General features: G+C 41.3%; 1 long non-coding RNA gene across 1 annotated transcript; it reads left to right on the forward strand.

The window, feature by feature from the left end:
- The first annotated feature begins 13,544 nt into the window (after window positions 1-13,544).
- LOC146856398 (uncharacterized) lies at window positions 13,545-19,712 on the forward strand. The gene is made up of 4 exons (XR_014980941.1): window positions 13,545-13,901; window positions 14,025-14,152; window positions 19,064-19,188; window positions 19,606-19,712. It is a non-coding gene; the product is annotated as an uncharacterized LOC146856398 (long non-coding RNA).
- Window positions 19,713-19,986: the final 274 nt, after the last annotated feature.

Raw genomic sequence — 19,986 nt, forward strand, 5'->3', positions numbered from 1 at the left:
TTCTGGGGACTGGACACTTGTATTGGAAATACTTACTTCTAGGGACTGGGCACTTGTATTGGAAATACTTACTACACTTCTGGGACTGGGCACTTGTATTGGAAATACTTACTACACTTCTGGGGACTGGACACTTGTATTGGAAATACTTACTTCTAGGGACTGGACACGTGTATTGGAAATACTTACTTCTAGGGACTGGACACTTGTATTGGAAATACTTACTTCTAGGGACTGGACACTTGTATTGGAAATACTTAGTACACTTCTGGGGACTGGACACTTGTATTGGAAATACTTACTACACTTCTGGGACTGGACACTTGTATTGGAAATACGTACTACACTTCTGGGGACTGGACACTTGTATTGGAAATACTTAGTACACTTCTGGGGACTGGGCACTTGTATTGGAAATACTTACTTCTAGGGACTGGACACTTGTATTGGAAATACTTACTTCTAGGGACTGGGCACTTGTATTGGAAATACTTACTACACTTCTGGGGACTGGACACTTTTATTGGAAATACTTACTTCTAGGGACTGGGCACTTGTATTGGAAATACTTACTACACTTACTTCTAGGGACTGGACACTTGTATTGGAAATACTTACTACACTTCTAGGGACTGGGCACGTGTATTGGAAATACTTACTTCTAGGGACTGGACACTTGTATTGGAAATACTTACTTCTAGGGACTGGACACGTGTATTGGAAATACTTAGTACACTTCTGGGGACTGGACACTTGTATTGGAAATACTTACTACACTTACTTCTAGGGACTGGGCACTTGTATTGGAAATACTTAGTACACTTCTGGGGACTGGACACTTGTATTGGAAATACTTACTACACTTCTGGGGACTAGATACGTATATTGGAAATACTTACTACACTTACTTCTAGGGACTGGGCACTTGTATTGGAAATACTTACTACACTTACTTCTAGGGACTGGACACGTGTATTGGAAATACTTACTTCTGGGGACTGGACACTTGTATTGGAAATACTTAGTATACTTCTAGGGACTGGACACTTGTATTGGAAATACTTAGTATACTTCTAGGGACTGGACACTTGTATTGGAAATACTTACTACACTTCTGGGGACTGGACACTTGTATTGGAAATACTTACTACACTTCTAGGGACTGGACAATTGTATTGGAAATACATACTACACTTACTTCTGGGGACTGGACACTTGTATTGGAAATACTTACTTCTAGGGACTGGACACGTATATTGGAAATACTTACTACACTTCTGGGGACTGGACACTTGTATTGGAAATACTTACTTCTAGGGACTGGACACTTGTATTGGAAATACTTACTACACTTCTAGGGACTGGACAATTGTATTGGAAATACTTACTACACTTACTTCTAGGGACTGGGCACTTGTATTGGAAATACTTACTACACTTACTTCTAGGGACTGGACACTTGTATTGGAAATACTTAGTACACTTCTGGGGACTGGACACGTATATTGGAAATACTTACTACACTTACTTCTAGGGACTGGGCACTTGTATTGGAAATACTTACTACACTTACTTCTAGGGACTGGACACGTGTATTGGAAATACTTACTTCTAGGGACTGGACACTTGTATTGGAAATACTTAGTATACTTCTAGGGACTGGACACGTATATTGGAAATACTTACTACACTTCTGGGGACTGGACACGTATATTGGAAATACTTACTACACTTACTTCTAGGGACTGGACACGTATATTGGAAATACTTACTACACTTCTGGGGACTGGACACGTATATTGGAAATACTTACTACACTTACTTCTGGGGACTGGACACTTGTATTGGAAATACTTACTACACTTACTTCTAGGGACTGGACACTTGTATTGGAAATACTTACTGCACTGGACACTTGTATTGGGTACACTTCTGGGGACTGGACACTTGTATTGGAAATACTTACTACACTTCTGGGGACTGGACACGTATATTGGAAATACTTACTACACTTACTTCTAGGGACTGGGCACTTGTATTGGAAATACTTACTACACTTACTTCTAGGGACTGGGCACTTGTATTGGAAATACTTACTACACTTCTGGGGACTGGACACTTGTATTGGAAATACTTACTACACTTCTAGGGACTGGACAATTGTATTGGAAATACATACTACACTACACTTACTTCTGGGGACTGGACACTTGTATTGGAAATACTTACTTCTAGGGACTGGACACTTGTATTGGAAATACTTACTACACTTACTTCTAGGGACTGGACACTTGTATTGGAAATACTTACTTCTAGGGACTGGACACTTGTATTGGAAATACATACTACACTACACTTACTTCTGGGGACTGGACACTTGTATTGGAAATACTTACTACACTTCTGGGGACTGGACACTTGTATTGGAAATACTTACTTCTAGGGACTGGACACGTGTATTGGAAATACTTAGTACACTTCTGGGGACTGGACACTTGTATTGGAAATACTTACTACACTTACTTCTGGGGACTGGACACATATATTGGAAATACTTACTACACTTCTGGGGACTGGACACTTGTATTGGAAATACTTACTACACTTCTGGGGACTGGACACTTGTATTGGAAATACTTAGTACACTTCTGGGGACTGGACACTTGTATTGGAAATACTTAGTATACTTCTAGGGACTGGACAATTGTATTGGAAATACTTACTACACTTACTTCTAGGGACTGGGCACTTGTATTGGAAATACTTACTACACTTACTTCTAGGGACTGGGCACTTGTATTGGAAATACTTACTACACTTCTGGGGACTGGACACTTGTATTGGAAATACTTACTACACTTCTAGGGACTGGACAATTGTATTGGAAATACATACTACACTACACTTACTTCTGGGGACTGGACACTTGTATTGGAAATACTTACTTCTAGGGACTGGGCACTTGTATTGGAAATACTTACTACACTTCTAGGGACTGGGCACGTGTATTGGAAATACTTACTACACTTCTAGGGACTGGACACGTGTATTGGAAATACTTACTTCTAGGGACTGGACACTTGTATTGGAAATACTTACTACACTTACTTCTAGGGACTGGACACGTATATTGGAAATACTTACTACACTTCTGGGGACTGGACACGTATATTGGAAATACTTACTACACTTACTTCTGGGGACTGGACACTTGTATTGGAAATACTTACTGCACTGGACACTTGTATTGGGTATACTTCTAGGGACTGGACACTTGTATTGGAAATACTTACTACACTTACTTCTAGGGACTGGACACTTGTTTTGGAAATACTTACTTCTAGGGACTGGACACGAGTATTGGAAATACTTACTTCTAGGGACTGGACACGTGTTTTGGAAATACTTAGTACACTTCTGGGGACTGGACACTTGTATTGGAAATACTTACTTCTAGGGACTGGACACTTGTATTGGAAATACTTAGTACACTTCTGGGGACTGGACACTTGTATTGGAAATACTTAGTACACTTCTGGGGACTGGACAATTGTATTGGAAATACTTACTACACTTCTAGGGACTGGACAATTGTATTGGAAATACTTACGGGACTGGACACTTGTATTGGAAATACTTAGTACACTTCTAGGGACTGGACAATTGTATTGGAAATACATACTACACTACACTTACTTCTGGGGACTGGACACTTGTATTGGAAATACTTACTTCTAGGGACTGGACACTTGTATTGGAAATACTTAGTACACTTCTGGGGACTGGACACTTGTATTGGAAATACTTACTACACTTCTAGGGACTGGACAATTGTATTGGAAATACTTAGTACACTTACTTCTAGGGACTGGACACGTGTATTGGAAATACTTAGTACACTTACTTCTAGGGACTGGGCACTTGTATTGGAAATACTTACTACACTTACTTCTAGGGACTGGACACGTGTATTGGAAATACTTAGTACACTTCTAGGGACTGGACACTTGTATTGGAAATACTTAGTATACTTCTAGGGACTGGACACTTGTATTGGAAATACTTAGTACACTTCTGGGGACTGGACACTTGTATTGGAAATACTTAGTACACTTCTGGGGACTGGACACTTGTATTGGAAATACTTAGTACACTTCTGGGGACTGGACACTTGTATTGGAAATACTTACTACACTTCTAGGGACTGGACAATTGTATTGGAAATACTACACTTACTTCTAGGGACTGGACAATTGTATTGGAAATACTTACTACACTTCTAGGGACTGGACAATTGTATTGGAAATACTTACGGGACTGGACACTTGTATTGGAAATACTTAGTACACTTCTGGGGACTGGACACTTGTATTGGAAATACTTACTTCTAGGGACTGGACACTTGTATTGGAAATACTTACTTCTAGGGACTGGACACTTGTATTGGAAATACTTACTTCTAGGGACTGGACACTTGTATTGGAAATACTTACTTCTAGGGACTGGACACTTGTTTTGGAAATACTTACTTCTAGGGACTGGACACTTGTATTGGAAATACTACACTTACTTCTAGGGACTGGACAATTGTATTGGAAATACTTACTACACTTCTAGGGACTGGACAATTGTATTGGAAATACTTACGGGACTGGACACTTGTATTGGAAATACTTAGTACACTTCTGGGGACTGGGCACTTGTATTGGAAATACTTACTTCTAGGGACTGGACACTTGTATTGGAAATACTTACTTCTAGGGACTGGGCACTTGTATTGGAAATACTTACTACACTTCTGGGGACTGGACACTTTTATTGGAAATACTTACTTCTAGGGACTGGGCACTTGTATTGGAAATACTTACTACACTTACTTCTAGGGACTGGACACTTGTATTGGAAATACTTACTACACTTCTAGGGACTGGACACTTGTATTGGAAATACTTACTTCTAGGGACTGGACACGTGTATTGGAAATACTTAGTACACTTCTGGGGACTGGACACTTGTATTGGAAATACTTACTACACTTACTTCTAGGGACTGGACAATTGTATTGGAAATACTTACTACGCTTCTAGGGACTGGACACTTGTATTGGAAATACTTACTACACTTCTAGGGACTGGGCACGTGTATTGGAAATACTTACTTCTAGGGACTGGACACGTGTATTGGAAATACTTACTACACTTCTGGGACTGGACACTTGTATTGGAAATACTTACTACACTTCTAGGGACTGGACACTTGTATTGGAAATACTTACTACACTTCTAGGGACTGGGCACGTGTATTGGAAATACTTACTTCTAGGGACTGGACACTTGTATTGGAAATACTTACTTCTAGGGACTGGACACGTGTATTGGAAATACTTAGTACACTTCTGGGGACTGGACACTTGTATTGGAAATACTTACTACACTTACTTCTAGGGACTGGACAATTGTATTGGAAATACTTACTACGCTTCTAGGGACTGGACACTTGTATTGGAAATACTTACTACACTTCTAGGGACTGGGCACGTGTATTGGAAATACTTACTTCTAGGGACTGGACACGTGTATTGGAAATACTTACTACACTTCTGGGACTGGACACTTGTATTGGAAATACTTACTACACTTCTAGGGACTGGACACTTGTATTGGAAATACTTACTTCTAGGGACTGGACACGTGTATTGGAAATACTTAGTACACTTCTGGGGACTGGACACTTGTATTGGAAATACTTACTTCTAGGGACTGGACACTTGTATTGGAAATACTTAGTACACTTCTGGGGACTGGACACTTGTATTGGAAATACTTACTACACTTACTTCTAGGGACTGGACACGTGTATTGGAAATACTTACTTCTAGGGACTGGACACTTGTATTGGAAATACTTACTTCTAGGGACTGGACACTTGTATTGGAAATACTTACTTCTAGGGACTGGACACGTGTATTGGAAATACTTAGTACACTTCTGGGGACTGGACACTTGTATTGGAAATACTTACTACACTTACTTCTAGGGACTGGACAATTGTATTGGAAATACTTACTACGCTTCTAGGGACTGGACACTTGTATTGGAAATACTTACTACACTTCTAGGGACTGGGCACGTGTATTGGAAATACTTACTTCTAGGGACTGGACACGTGTATTGGAAATACTTACTACACTTCTGGGACTGGACACTTGTATTGGAAATACGTACTACACTTCTGGGGACTGGACACTTGTATTGGAAATACTTAGTACACTTCTAGGGACTGGACAATTGTATTGGAAATACTTACGGGACTGGACACTTGTATTGGAAATACTTAGTACACTTCTGGGGACTGGGCACTTGTATTGGAAATACTTACTTCTAGGGACTGGACACTTGTATTGGAAATACTTACTTCTAGGGACTGGGCACTTGTATTGGAAATACTTACTACACTTCTGGGGACTGGACACTTTTATTGGAAATACTTACTTCTAGGGACTGGGCACTTGTATTGGAAATACTTACTACACTTACTTCTAGGGACTGGACACTTGTATTGGAAATACTTACTACACTTCTAGGGACTGGGCACGTGTATTGGAAATACTTACTTCTAGGGACTGGACACTTGTATTGGAAATACTTACTTCTAGGGACTGGACACGTGTATTGGAAATACTTAGTACACTTCTGGGGACTGGACACTTGTATTGGAAATACTTACTACACTTACTTCTAGGGACTGGACAATTGTATTGGAAATACTTACTACACTTACTTCTAGGGACTGGGCACTTGTATTGGAAATACTTACTACACTTACTTCTAGGGACTGGACACTTGTATTGGAAATACTTACTACACTTCTAGGGACTGGGCACGTGTATTGGAAATACTTACTTCTAGGGACTGGACACTTGTATTGGAAATACTTACTTCTAGGGACTGGACACGTGTATTGGAAATACTTAGTACACTTCTGGGGACTGGACACTTGTATTGGAAATACTTACTACACTTACTTCTAGGGACTGAACAATTGTATTGGAAATACTTACTACGCTTCTAGGGACTGGGCACGTGTATTGGAAATACTTACTTCTAGGGACTGGACACTTGTATTGGAAATACTTACTACACTTCTAGGGACTGGGCACGTGTATTGGAAATACTTACTTCTAGGGACTGGACACTTGTATTGGAAATACTTACTTCTAGGGACTGGACACGTGTATTGGAAATACTTAGTACACTTCTGGGGACTGGACACTTGTATTGGAAATACTTACTACACTTACTTCTAGGGACTGGACAATTGTATTGGAAATACTTACTACACTTACTTCTAGGGACTGGGCACTTGTATTGGAAATACTTACTACACTTACTTCTGGGGACTGGACACTTGTATTGGAAATACTTACTTCTAGGGACTGGACACTTGTATTGGAAATACTTACTTCTAGGGACTGGACACTTGTATTGGAAATACTTAGTATACTTCTAGGGACTGGACACTTGTATTGGAAATACTTACTTCTAGGGACTGGACACTTGTATTGGAAATACATACTACACTACACTTACTTCTGGGGACTGGACACTTGTATTGGAAATACTTACTTCTAGGGACTGGACACTTGTATTGGAAATACTTACTTCTAGGGACTGGACACTTGTATTGGAAATACTTAGTATACTTCTAGGGACTGGACACTTGTATTGGAAATACTTACTACACTTCTGGGGACTGGACACTTGTATTGGAAATACTTACTACACTTCTAGGGACTGGACAATTGTATTGGAAATACTTACTACACTTACTTCTAGGGACTGGACAATTGTATTGGAAATATTTACTTCTAGGGACTGGACACTTGTATTGGAAATACTTACTTCTAGGGACTGGACACTTGTATTGGAAATACTTACTACGCTTCTAGGGACTGGGCACGTGTATTGGAAATACTTCTAGGGACTGGACACTTGTATTGGAAATACTTAGTACACTTCTGGGGACTGGACACTTGTATTGGAAATACTTACTTCTAGGGACTGGACACTTGTATTGGAAATACTTACTACACTTCTAGGGACTGGGCACGTGTATTGGAAATACTTACTACACTTCTGGGGACTGGACACTTGTATTGGAAATACATACTACACTTCTGGGACTGGGCACTTGTATTGGAAATACTTACTACACTTCTGGGGACTGGACACTTGTATTGGAAATACTTACTTCTAGGGACTGGACACTTGTATTGGAAATACTTACTACACTTCTGGGGACTGGACACTTGTATTGGAAATACTTACTACACTTCTGGGACTGGACACTTGTATTGGAAATACGTACTACACTTCTGGGGACTGGACACTTGTATTGGAAATACTTAGTACACTTCTAGGGACTGGACAATTGTATTGGAAATACTTACGGGACTGGACACTTGTATTGGAAATACTTAGTACACTTCTGGGGACTGGGCACTTGTATTGGAAATACTTACTTCTAGGGACTGGACACTTGTATTGGAAATACTTACTTCTAGGGACTGGGCACTTGTATTGGAAATACTTACTACACTTCTGGGGACTGGACACTTTTATTGGAAATACTTACTTCTAGGGACTGGGCACTTGTATTGGAAATACTTACTACACTTACTTCTAGGGACTGGACACATGTATTGGAAATACTTAGTACACTTCTAGGGACTGGACAATTGTATTGGAAATACTTACGGGACTGGACACTTGTATTGGAAATACTTAGTACACTTCTGGGGACTGGGCACTTGTATTGGAAATACTTACTTCTAGGGACTGGACACTTGTATTGGAAATACTTACTTCTAGGGACTGGACACTTGTATTGGAAATACTTACTTCTAGGGACTGGGCACTTGTATTGGAAATACTTACTACACTTCTGGGACTGGGCACTTGTATTGGAAATACTTACTACACTTACTTCTAGGCACTGGACACTTGTATTGGAAATACTTACTTCTAGGGACTGGACACGTGTATTGGAAATACATACTACACTACACTTACTTCTAGGCACTGGACACTTGTATTGGAAATACTTCTAGGGACTGGGCACTTGTATTGGAAATACTTACTACACTTCTAGGGACTGGACACGTGTATTGGAAATACTTAGTACACTTCTAGGGACTGGACACTTGTATTGGAAATACTTACTTCTGGGGACTGGACACTTGTATTGGAAATACTTACTACACTTCTAGGGACTGGACACTTGTATTGGAAATACTTACTACACTTACTTCTAGGGACTGGACACTTGTATTGGAAATACTTACTACACTTCTAGGGACTGGACACTTGTATTGGAAATACTTACTTCTAGGGACTGGACACGTGTATTGGAAATACTTAGTACACTTCTGGGGACTGGACACTTGTATTGGAAATACTTACTTCTAGGGACTGGACACTTGTATTGGAAATACTTAGTACACTTCTGGGGACTGGACACTTGTATTGGAAATACTTACTACACTTCTGGGGACTAGATACGTATATTGGAAATACTTACTACACTTACTTCTAGGGACTGGGCACTTGTATTGGAAATACTTACTACACTTACTTCTAGGGACTGGACACTTGTATTGGAAATACTTACTTCTGGGGACTGGACACTTGTATTGGAAATACTTACTACACTTCTAGGGACTGGACACTTGTATTGGAAATACTTACTACACTTACTTCTAGGGACTGGACACTTGTATTGGAAATACTTACTACACTTCTAGGGACTGGGCACGTGTATTGGAAATACTTACTTCTAGGGACTGGACACTTGTATTGGAAATACTTACTTCTAGGGACTGGACACGTGTATTGGAAATACTTAGTACACTTCTGGGGACTGGACACTTGTATTGGAAATACTTACTTCTAGGGACTGGACACTTGTATTGGAAATACTTACTTCTAGGGACTGGACACTTGTATTGGAAATACTTAGTATACTTCTAGGGACTGGACACTTGTATTGGAAATACTTACTACACTTCTGGGGACTGGACACTTGTATTGGAAATACTTACTACACTTCTAGGGACTGGACAATTGTATTGGAAATACATACTACACTTACTTCTGGGGACTGGACACTTGTATTGGAAATACTTACTTCTAGGGACTGGACACGTATATTGGAAATACTTACTACACTTCTGGGGACTGGACACTTGTATTGGAAATACTTACTTCTAGGGACTGGACACTTGTATTGGAAATACTTACTACACTTCTAGGGACTGGACAATTGTATTGGAAATACTTACTACACTTACTTCTAGGGACTGGGCACTTGTATTGGAAATACTTACTACACTTACTTCTAGGGACTGGACACTTGTATTGGAAATACTTACTACACTTACTTCTAGGGACTGGACACTTGTATTGGAAATACTTACTTCTGGGGACTGCACACTTGTATTGGAAATACATACTACACTTACTTCTAGGGACTGGACACTTGTATTGGAAATACTTACTTCTAGGGACTGGACACTTGTATTGGAAATATTTACTTCTAGGGACTGGACACTTGTATTGGAAATACTTACTTCTAGGGACTGGACACGTATATTGGAAATACTTACTACACTTCTGGGGACTGGACACTTGTATTGGAAATACTTACTTCTGGGGACTGGACACTTGTATTGGAAATACTGACTTCTAGGGACTGGACACTTGTATTGGAAATACTTAGTACACTTCTGGGGACTGGACACGTATATTGGAAATACTTACTACACTTACTTCTAGGGACTGGGCACTTGTATTGGAAATACTTACTACACTTACTTCTAGGGACTGGACACGTGTATTGGAAATACTTACTTCTAGGGACTGGACACTTGTATTGGAAATACTTACTACACTTACTTCTAGGGACTGGACACTTGTATTGGAAATACTTACTTCTAGGGACTGGACACTTGTATTGGAAATACTTACTTCTAGGGACTGGACACTTGTATTGGAAATACTTACTTCTAGGGACTGGACACTTGTATTGGAAATACTTACTACACTTCTAGGGACTGGACAATTGTATTGGAAATACATACTACACTTACTTCTAGGGACTGGACACTTGTATTGGAAATACTTACTTCTAGGGACTGGACACTTGTATTGGAAATACTTACTACACTTACTTCTAGGGACTGGACACTTGTATTGGAAATACTTACTTCTAGGGACTGGGCACTTGTATTGGAAATACTTACTTCTAGGGACTGGACACTTGTATTGGAAATACTTACTTCTAGGGACTGGACACTTGTATTGGAAATACTTACTACACTTACTTCTAGGGACTGGACACTTGTATTGGAAATACTTACTTCTAGGGACTGGACACTTGTATTGGAAATATTTACTTCTAGGGACTGGACACTTGTATTGGAAATACTTACTTCTAGGGACTGGACACTTGTATTGGAAATACTTACTACGCTTCTGGGCACTTGTATTGGAAATACTTACTTCTAGGGACTGGACACTTGTGTTGGAAATACTTACTTCTAGGGACTGGACACTTGTATTGGAAATACTTACTTCTAGGGACTGGACACTTGTATTGGAAATACTTACTTCTAGGGACTGGGCACTTGTATTGGAAATACTTACTACACTTACTTCTAGGGACTGGACAATTGTATTGGAAATACTTACTACACTTACTTCTAGGGACTGGACACTTGTATTGGAAATACTTACTTCTAGGGACTGGGCACTTGTATTGGAAATACTTACTACACTTCTGGGGACTGGACACTTTTATTGGAAATACTTACTTCTAGGGACTGGGCACTTGTATTGGAAATACTTACTACACTTACTTCTAGGCACTGGACACTTGTATTGGAAATACTTACTACACTTACTTCTAGGGACTGGACACTTGTATTGGAAATACTTCTAGGGACTGGGCACTTGTATTGGAAATACTTACTACACTTCTAGGGACTGGACACGTGTATTGGAAATACTTAGTACACTTCTAGGGACTGGACACTTGTATTGGAAATACTTACTTCTGGGGACTGGACACTTGTATTGGAAATACTTACTTCTAGGGACTGGACACTTGTATTGGAAATAATCATGGGTGCCAAGATGGAAAATAGATTTTCTTTTTATGCTTTTTAATCTTCATTCTGATGATATTTTGGCTGTGGGTGTTTTCGAAAACAACCAGAGATGGTGAGCTTGTCTGCAAGGCAGGCGGGGGTGCTGGCTGTGACAGCTTTGTAAATGAAGCACATGGTTTTGAAGAGGATGTAGTCTGGCAAGGGGAGCCAATGAAGATTCGTCAGGTAGGGGGGGGGGGGTCATATTTCTTCATGCTGTGAAGGAGTTAGCTACAGCATATGGTATGCACCGAGGGGTGCCAGTGTGGCATCTTTGATGCCATGGAATAGGGTATTGGCACCATCTAGATGCAATAGTACAAGAGCTTGAACAGCAGTAAAAAAAAAGTGAGCTGGTCCCAGCCCATTTGTGAGATTGTTTTTTTAACGATGTGTTCTTGAGGGGGGGATGTTGGTGTCCAAGGTGCATCCATGTAATGTGGCATCTTCAGAGTTTGGATTTGAAACTGTCATGGTTCACGCCATTGAGGTAGGTTTGTACTGTCTGGTTTGTTGTACTTGGTCATTAACATGAATTCTGGCTTGGTGAAGCTTCAGTTATGTGCAGGACATCCAGGTGTGGATCACGTGCAAGCACTGTCTGAATAGTCTTTCCAGTAGAGTTGTGCATCATTGGTATATTGGTGGTTCTTACTTTTCTCTGTTAGAGCAACACGTGACTTCATGGAAAGGTTAAAGAGGTCAGAAGACCAAATAAAATCCTAAGGGATATCGGAGCGCAGGGTCCTCATCTGTGGTGATGAGGGACTGTATAATGTTTACGGTGGTGGGCCCTGTGTTGCATTGTGATCTGAAGCCAGACTGCTATTTCTGCAGTGGATGCTTACAATTGATGTGATCTTGGGAGTTAAACATAGACTGCTTTTTCAATGATCTTGCAGATGATTGGTGAGTGATGTCAGTAGTTGGCCAAGTCCGGATCAAGTGTAGGTTTCTTAAGGGGTGGGGGAGGATCTGGCCAGTCTTGAGAGCTTCTTGGAAGATGCCTCGAGTGAGGAAGGCATTGACAGTGGTGGTGGTGGTGGGGGGGGAGAGGGTGTGTGCATGCCCCCCCCCCCGAGAGGGGTTGATGGACAGTGGTAAGACCTAGTGGCTTCGAGTAAGCTAAATCATTCGTATCTGGGATGGAGTTTTGACCACTCTGGAAATCTACAGGAAGGGATGGCTGTGAGATGAAGCAGACTTGTTTTTTTATCAGTGCGGTCATACCTGCCGTGTTCAACTTTAGAGGTTAATCAGACTGGAAGTTCTGTTTTTCTTTCCTGTCTGCAAACTGATAAATTATATGGCCTGTACCCTATTTTGTAAGTGACTATCAATCTTTTTTTCTTGGTCCTAATTTCCTGCTTTTCTTACCTTTTTTTTTTTATTGCTGTTAGGGAATGATTAAAATAAAGAGCCACCTTATAAATGTAAAGTCTACCTCCGCACTGTAGATGGTCCCACCGGGTGAACTGGCCACATTGAAATCAACTGAGGTGCTGAAGATCTGCTGCAGTCTGTCGCCTCTCTGGAGATGACCTGTATTCTGGCACCCAAGGGAGAACAGGATGCCTTAATTCAGACATGTCTCTATTTATGATATCACCAGAAATGGACCACCGAAGGGACCATATTGGGCAATGTGATCTTAATGAAATTGAGCTGCAGCTCACTCCTAGTAGAGTGTTTGAAGGTACATAACCACACCCACTCTGATTCGTTGTTCTGTCTAAGATTTATATGTAATTGCTCTAACAATGTTGCAAATTGTAATCCACCATGTCCAGGCCTAGCTGATATTGATGTTTTTCCATAGATCTAGAAGCAGACCGTTGGAGCTGTGAAATGGGCCTTTCATTATTGCAGAAACTCAGTTGTAGAATACTCTCCTGCGCCTCTACTTGGAGTCCGTTATTGTATACGACTGACTAGACTGCATTAAAGGTAGGCCATGGATCATGAAGGCTGATGGTGTCTTATGGCCAAGAGGCTCTCACAGAAGCAAGATGGCAGCAGTCCATGCTCTTGCTGTGAAACACTAACCTTGATGGATTCATGAGGTCACTTAGCTCATCTTCTGTGTCAGAACTTCTGAGGAGAAAAGAGAAGTGGGAATATGGATGCTGAGCTGGGGCCGATTGGGTATATGCATAGAAGATTTGAATTATTGCAAGTAAAACTTTCTCCAAGTTGGTTTGGCTGGTGTAGACACCCACTCCAGGTGTGCAGAGCCAAGACAGTACAGGAATGCTCTGCAATGATCTTTGTCAGGTTTGAGATGCTTGCAACTGTTTGGGGGGGGGGGGGGAGGGGAGGGGACTAGATCAGTGAATAATACAAGGATAAAAGAATGAATGGTAAAGTTAATAGGGGTGGTGCTGTGAGGCTCTGTTACAAAGCATTGCTGATATTGTGGGAAAAGATGTGTTAAGAAGATAGGACTACAGCATCCCCACTGTTTACATCTGTTGTACTAAGGATATGAAGGGGAAAGGGCGAGCTTAATCTGTAAGCTCCTCTTTGGGAGAAATTCAGACTTCAGTAGTAACTTGAATGTTATACAAACATCACGGACAGACAGTTTTGATTTAAGACCTACACTGGCTTTTTACTCCTGCAATTTCTTCTCTCCTAATTGCCCCCTCTAAGACTCTTATCTTTCCTGCTTTTTTAAAGCATTTAGAACCATTGTGCTTGGTTGGCATGTGGGGATTATGTATATATGCTACCCATGTGATTTCACCCTCCCCTAAAAAGAGGGATGGTGGAGCATGCTTTTTGTATACGGTAGGTGTTCTTCGGGAAGGGAACTGATCGTTATTGCAAAGGTTTAAACATGTGGTTGCAACCTTCTACTGGCAAACTTACATGATCACCCCCCCCATGATTTTTTCCTTAGCGTCTGCTGTTGTGCTCTTACGTATGCCGGCATCCACTGTTCTGAACCTTGTAACTATTTTCTTTACTTGCACTAAATGTTCTCCGATGAACCACTAAATGTCCTATGGAGAACCTTTTGTCGCGTCACATTGTTAATCTTGTTTCTTGTGAATGCTTCCAGACCCACAGCGGGGCAGTCACAGGGTGATAATTATTTGTGTAACAAATTTGGTCCTGGAGTAGTAAGATGTCGGGCACTGCATTTTATTATGCGAGGCTAATCGGTCCCCTGGGTTCAGCTGTGTCCTTGAACGCTTCATTGAGAGTGTTCCATCCCTAGGTAGCTATTCTACCTTTAGATTTCTCACATCTTCGATGCTACTCCGCTGCTCTGCAGCTGGATGATATTTATGGGTTGCTCAGCACTGGGCTACCCAGTTCCACAAAGCCGTCCCTTCGGGGTCCATGAATATTGCTCTAATAACTGTAGGCGAAGCTGGATTCATACTTCCCGAGAAGTTACATTCCGACACACTGCTTGGTGACTCTCACCCCAGTGTATGCTGGAGTGCTTGGTAACTTGTTAACTGTCCTTATACTAACGTGGGATTTTGCTGTGGTGAAAGCTGAATGCAGCAGTGAGGTCTCCACAAGGCAGCAATGGAGCAGTCACCTTGGATCAATTGGAGAGTAGCATACGGTGCAATGTCAGCTACTAAAAATGAGGGTATAATCCTTGCTGCTGGGGGAGAGGAGCGTTCGAGGCAGACTGCCAGGCTGGGATTCCTCAGTGCATTTTAATATCTGGTAAAATTGTATCCCCTCCTTTAGAGCAGTTCAGGCAAAAGGAGGCAGCATCGTTAATGAGCATGTTAAGTGAGTACTTTGAACTTGGAGTAAAAGGTTACCTATAAAATGTAGTCTTGCACTTTGTGACTTTCCTATAGCCTGCTTAATGTGTTCTCCCTGCCACCAACTGCAGATTGAAGCTTTTGAATATGGCACAAGGAATTTGGGAGGACGGCTAATAGCTTTATTTAAAAAGTGGAATCTTTGCTACTCCCCTCTTACTCCTTGTAGGCGACCCACAAGCGTACCTTGACCACTCCAGCAGTCAGATTGCTGTAGGTCCAGTATTGGAACTGTAGTCTGAAAATTTGGCCCAATGTTGATCTTTGAAGAACCTCCCAGTCTTGAATGCTTTGGAAATATAATTTGCACTTGCACGTCTGGTTTTGAGTAGGTCATCTCAGGGTTCCCACTATAAGGTGAGCTGCTTGTTTGTCATAATGGTAATGCAGATTCTTCAGGTTTTCGTGTTTGTTCATGTGGTGGCTGGGCCAGAGCTGCCTTTATGGAAGCTTCAATTATGCACTTAAATCCCTGCTTCCTGGCGGTTCCAGCATCCTCCTGAGGTCAGTGTGATGATGGATATGCCTTGAAGCCATCACCAGCATGTGTATGATCAGTGTCCTCCTAATGTAATGCTTGCGTATCCGAGGATGGATTTGTTACTGAAGGTTGCTGACAATTACTGTGGTGGTGGCCCTACTACATTTGAGATCAGACGCGTGTCTTGTCAAGAGTAACTGCATCACTGAAGTCTTATGCTGATTCTTTCCCCCAAAGCCTAATCACCAGCACAGTGCTCCACTGCCTGGCTAAATCTCACAGCATTTTCGCATCCGCCGACCAGATTCTTTTGAGTGTCCGCCCAAGCACCACTCAAGGTGTGTTTGGGCTTGGACATGGAGCAAGCAGTTTAGAGCCCTGAAGGTATAAAAGGCAGTCTTGGACGTTTGTGGGTACTACTGGTAGATGTACTCCTTTTTTGTATGCTAAAACAATCTGGATTTGCAAATGGCAGGGGTTCTTTTACTGAACAATGACAACTGTACAGCCTAATAAGTGTTCTTTTTCATTGCCTAGTGGTTAGAACCTACTGCCGATCACTACCTAACCTGCAGACAGTCTGTCTCCACAATCTGCTATCTTTATTGTGTAGCTGATTGGGACCTTACAGCTTAGATCTCCAGCAGCCATCTTGCTTAGAGAATACATCTGGCTTCGGGTGAGTTTCCCCTCTCTCGATCATCATGCAGTCATTGGCTACTGCTTAGTATCCATTGTGGCAGTGTTATGTACAATTGTTCTAGGGCATCTGGTACTACTGTGCTCTAAGTAGTGAACAGAGTAACAGCGTTCCAGACTTTCCCTTAGTACTTCGATTAGGCACTCACCTGCCAATTCCCTTTCGAACAGGGATTTTGAGGTCTGTGGCAGAAAATCCAATTTTTGTATATGTAACAGTGAAGTAACCTTTATGGAATCTTGCTACCAGCTTACTTCAGTGAGGCATAGTCTTAGGGTATAGGCGGGGCAAGAGAACCTATGTGTCTACTGATAGAGACCACACCTCCAAAAATGGGATGTAGCCTCACCACAACCGCAGGCCTGTCGGGAGTATTCGCTTCCCCCACCATCGCCTCTTCAAATGTAGATGTCTTTGCTTCAGCTGTCTCTGCTACTCTAAATTGCTTGGGCAGCTGAAGTTCTCAAAACCACCTGCTGAATCCATGCCATGTACTACATGCATCCCAAAGAAGCGCTCACCCCACTAGAAGAAAAAATAAAATTCCATTTGGTTTTCCAACTGGGAGATTAGGCCATTCTTTGGCAAAGGTTGGGAGAGCTTCTCAACACACCTGCCCTTATTCATGCCTCTTCCATATGGTAAGCTGGACTTCTTCCAGATTCGTTGGTTTGAGCTTTTGCTTCAGGAGAAACTAACATGCAAGACCATCTTCCTGTCTCTTATCCACAGTAATGAGGCTATGAAACATCTGGCTGAGACTCAAGTATCTGCTTGAAGTGGTGGGCACTGGTAGGATTTTAGATTAAAAAAAATGTTTAGCCTTAATAATTTAAATCTACCCATGCTTTCTATTCCAAGCATAGTGAATCCTTGCAGACATTTTTTTTTTTTGTACGGAGTACTGCACAAACTTCCCAGTCTTTCAATGTATATATTTTCCACACGGGCTGTAAGAGCTGGATGATGGGTATATGCACTCGCCCTGGCAGACCCATGGTATCCAGCCAGCACCATTTGAACTTCTGATGATTAATTCAGGAGGACCTCAGCATGCACAATTTGATTTATGTCCAGTTGTCAAAATGTCCCTGAATAGGAGGATACTTTTTGAGCAATTATCGTGATTTCTAGAGGAAATTAATCGCATTTCCTAATGAGACAAGGATGGAACTAGAGACTCCGGTCATGGTGGATGAATGATTCAGGCAGGGCTTGTAGACCTCCTCCCAACAGCATATGTAAAAGGTACCCATCAACTTGAATATTTCATGTTGAATCATTTAATATTCTGTAACAGACTAGTTCTTCACCTTGTTTTTTGTTCACTCCTTTTCTACCTTTTTATTTGTTAAAAGAATGTGGGTCGTACTTGGCATCTGCACAGGGACCACAATCTGTGTCAGATAGCCTGTCCCCCATATTAAAAGTGCATTAACCTCTATGACTGGGTAAATATGGTGTCCGAGACACTTGACATATTTTGACTGATTTCCCTCACCACCAACCTTTAAATAATGCCCTGAATGTATAAGTAGCTTAAAGTTTTGCAGAGTTGGTATGAAACGGGTTTTTTCCCTTTTTTTTTAAACTGAGTGAATCTGCGGGTGTAAACCGAAGTGGTAGAAGCTGTCCCTGCATTTTAGCACTTTAGGGTGGATGTAAACTATTCAAGCATCTCGGTGGAAGAGGACCATGCATGATGTGGCCTTTAAGAATACTGCATCACCACGCTGATTAAGTATGTAGGTAGCTTTAGAAGCCACCCTGAACATTATAATTTGTTGTGACTTTTCCATAAGATTTGACACTGTCCTCTGTTGGTTGATTTTGAATCTATTCCTTATTTACTGAACTTTGTCTTTGTTTTCCAACATTTCTAGAAGCAGCCTCATGGAGCCGGAAAATGCACCCTGTGACGATTTCTGAAGCTGAGTGGTGGGGGAACCTTGGCTTCTGTTTCATGTTGAAACCAGTTGGTGAAATAACTTGAGGTGATTCAGTAAAGGTAAGTCATGCATTGTAGAGGTTTATATTGCACTATACCCTTAGGAACATCACCCTAAAACAAGGAAAACCACAGCAGTGCATGCTAGCCATCCGAAGTTTGGATTGTGTAGTAGTTTAGTCTGGTCAGTAGTCTTTACCTGAGATCCAGAAGAGAAGTTTTAAAATATAAAGCCAGAGCAGTAGGCAATGGTGGGGTGTTTGAGTTGGCTTCAGAAGATGGCTAATGCACACAGCCTCTTCTGTGTGAAAGTTTCCCCTGGTCAACACTCCTTCTGGTTATTTTTGCCCCCACTAACTTTTGTTCTGCACCGTTTAATTTTCTGGCTAGATTAATGTGATAGCACTGCCCTCTACGTTGAATTTCCTGTGCTGAATGTATACTAAAACCACTAATTGTTTTTATTCTTCGTCATAGGTGGCCCATATGGAGTATTTTTGAAGGAAGATCCACTGTACCTGTCACCAGTCACGTTCTTCTGCTGGATGCTTATTCTTTAGTTAATAAAAGTGATTGAACGGAATTTATTCTATTTGTGATCATTGTAATGTGTGCATAAGGTTTACTCTGAGTTCCACATTGAGGGTGTCCCGTTTATATTCTATTTAGATTGCTCCTTAAGGTGGTATAGAAATGCGGTGTATTAAATTTACCTCTGTGTAGTGTCCAAAGTAAGCTTGTAAAACATTTTGTTCCTCGTATAAGAAGAATATGCAATTCCCTGATTAAGATACTATACACCCATGCCCGTTCTTTCAGTAAGTGTTCCATTCCAGGGTAGCTGATTCACCTAGAGCT

The sequence above is a fragment of the Triturus cristatus genome, chromosome 4_1 (genome assembly GCF_964204655.1).
Source record: "Triturus cristatus chromosome 4_1, aTriCri1.1, whole genome shotgun sequence".
In the NCBI taxonomy this organism is placed as follows: domain Eukaryota; kingdom Metazoa; phylum Chordata; class Amphibia; order Caudata; family Salamandridae; genus Triturus; species Triturus cristatus.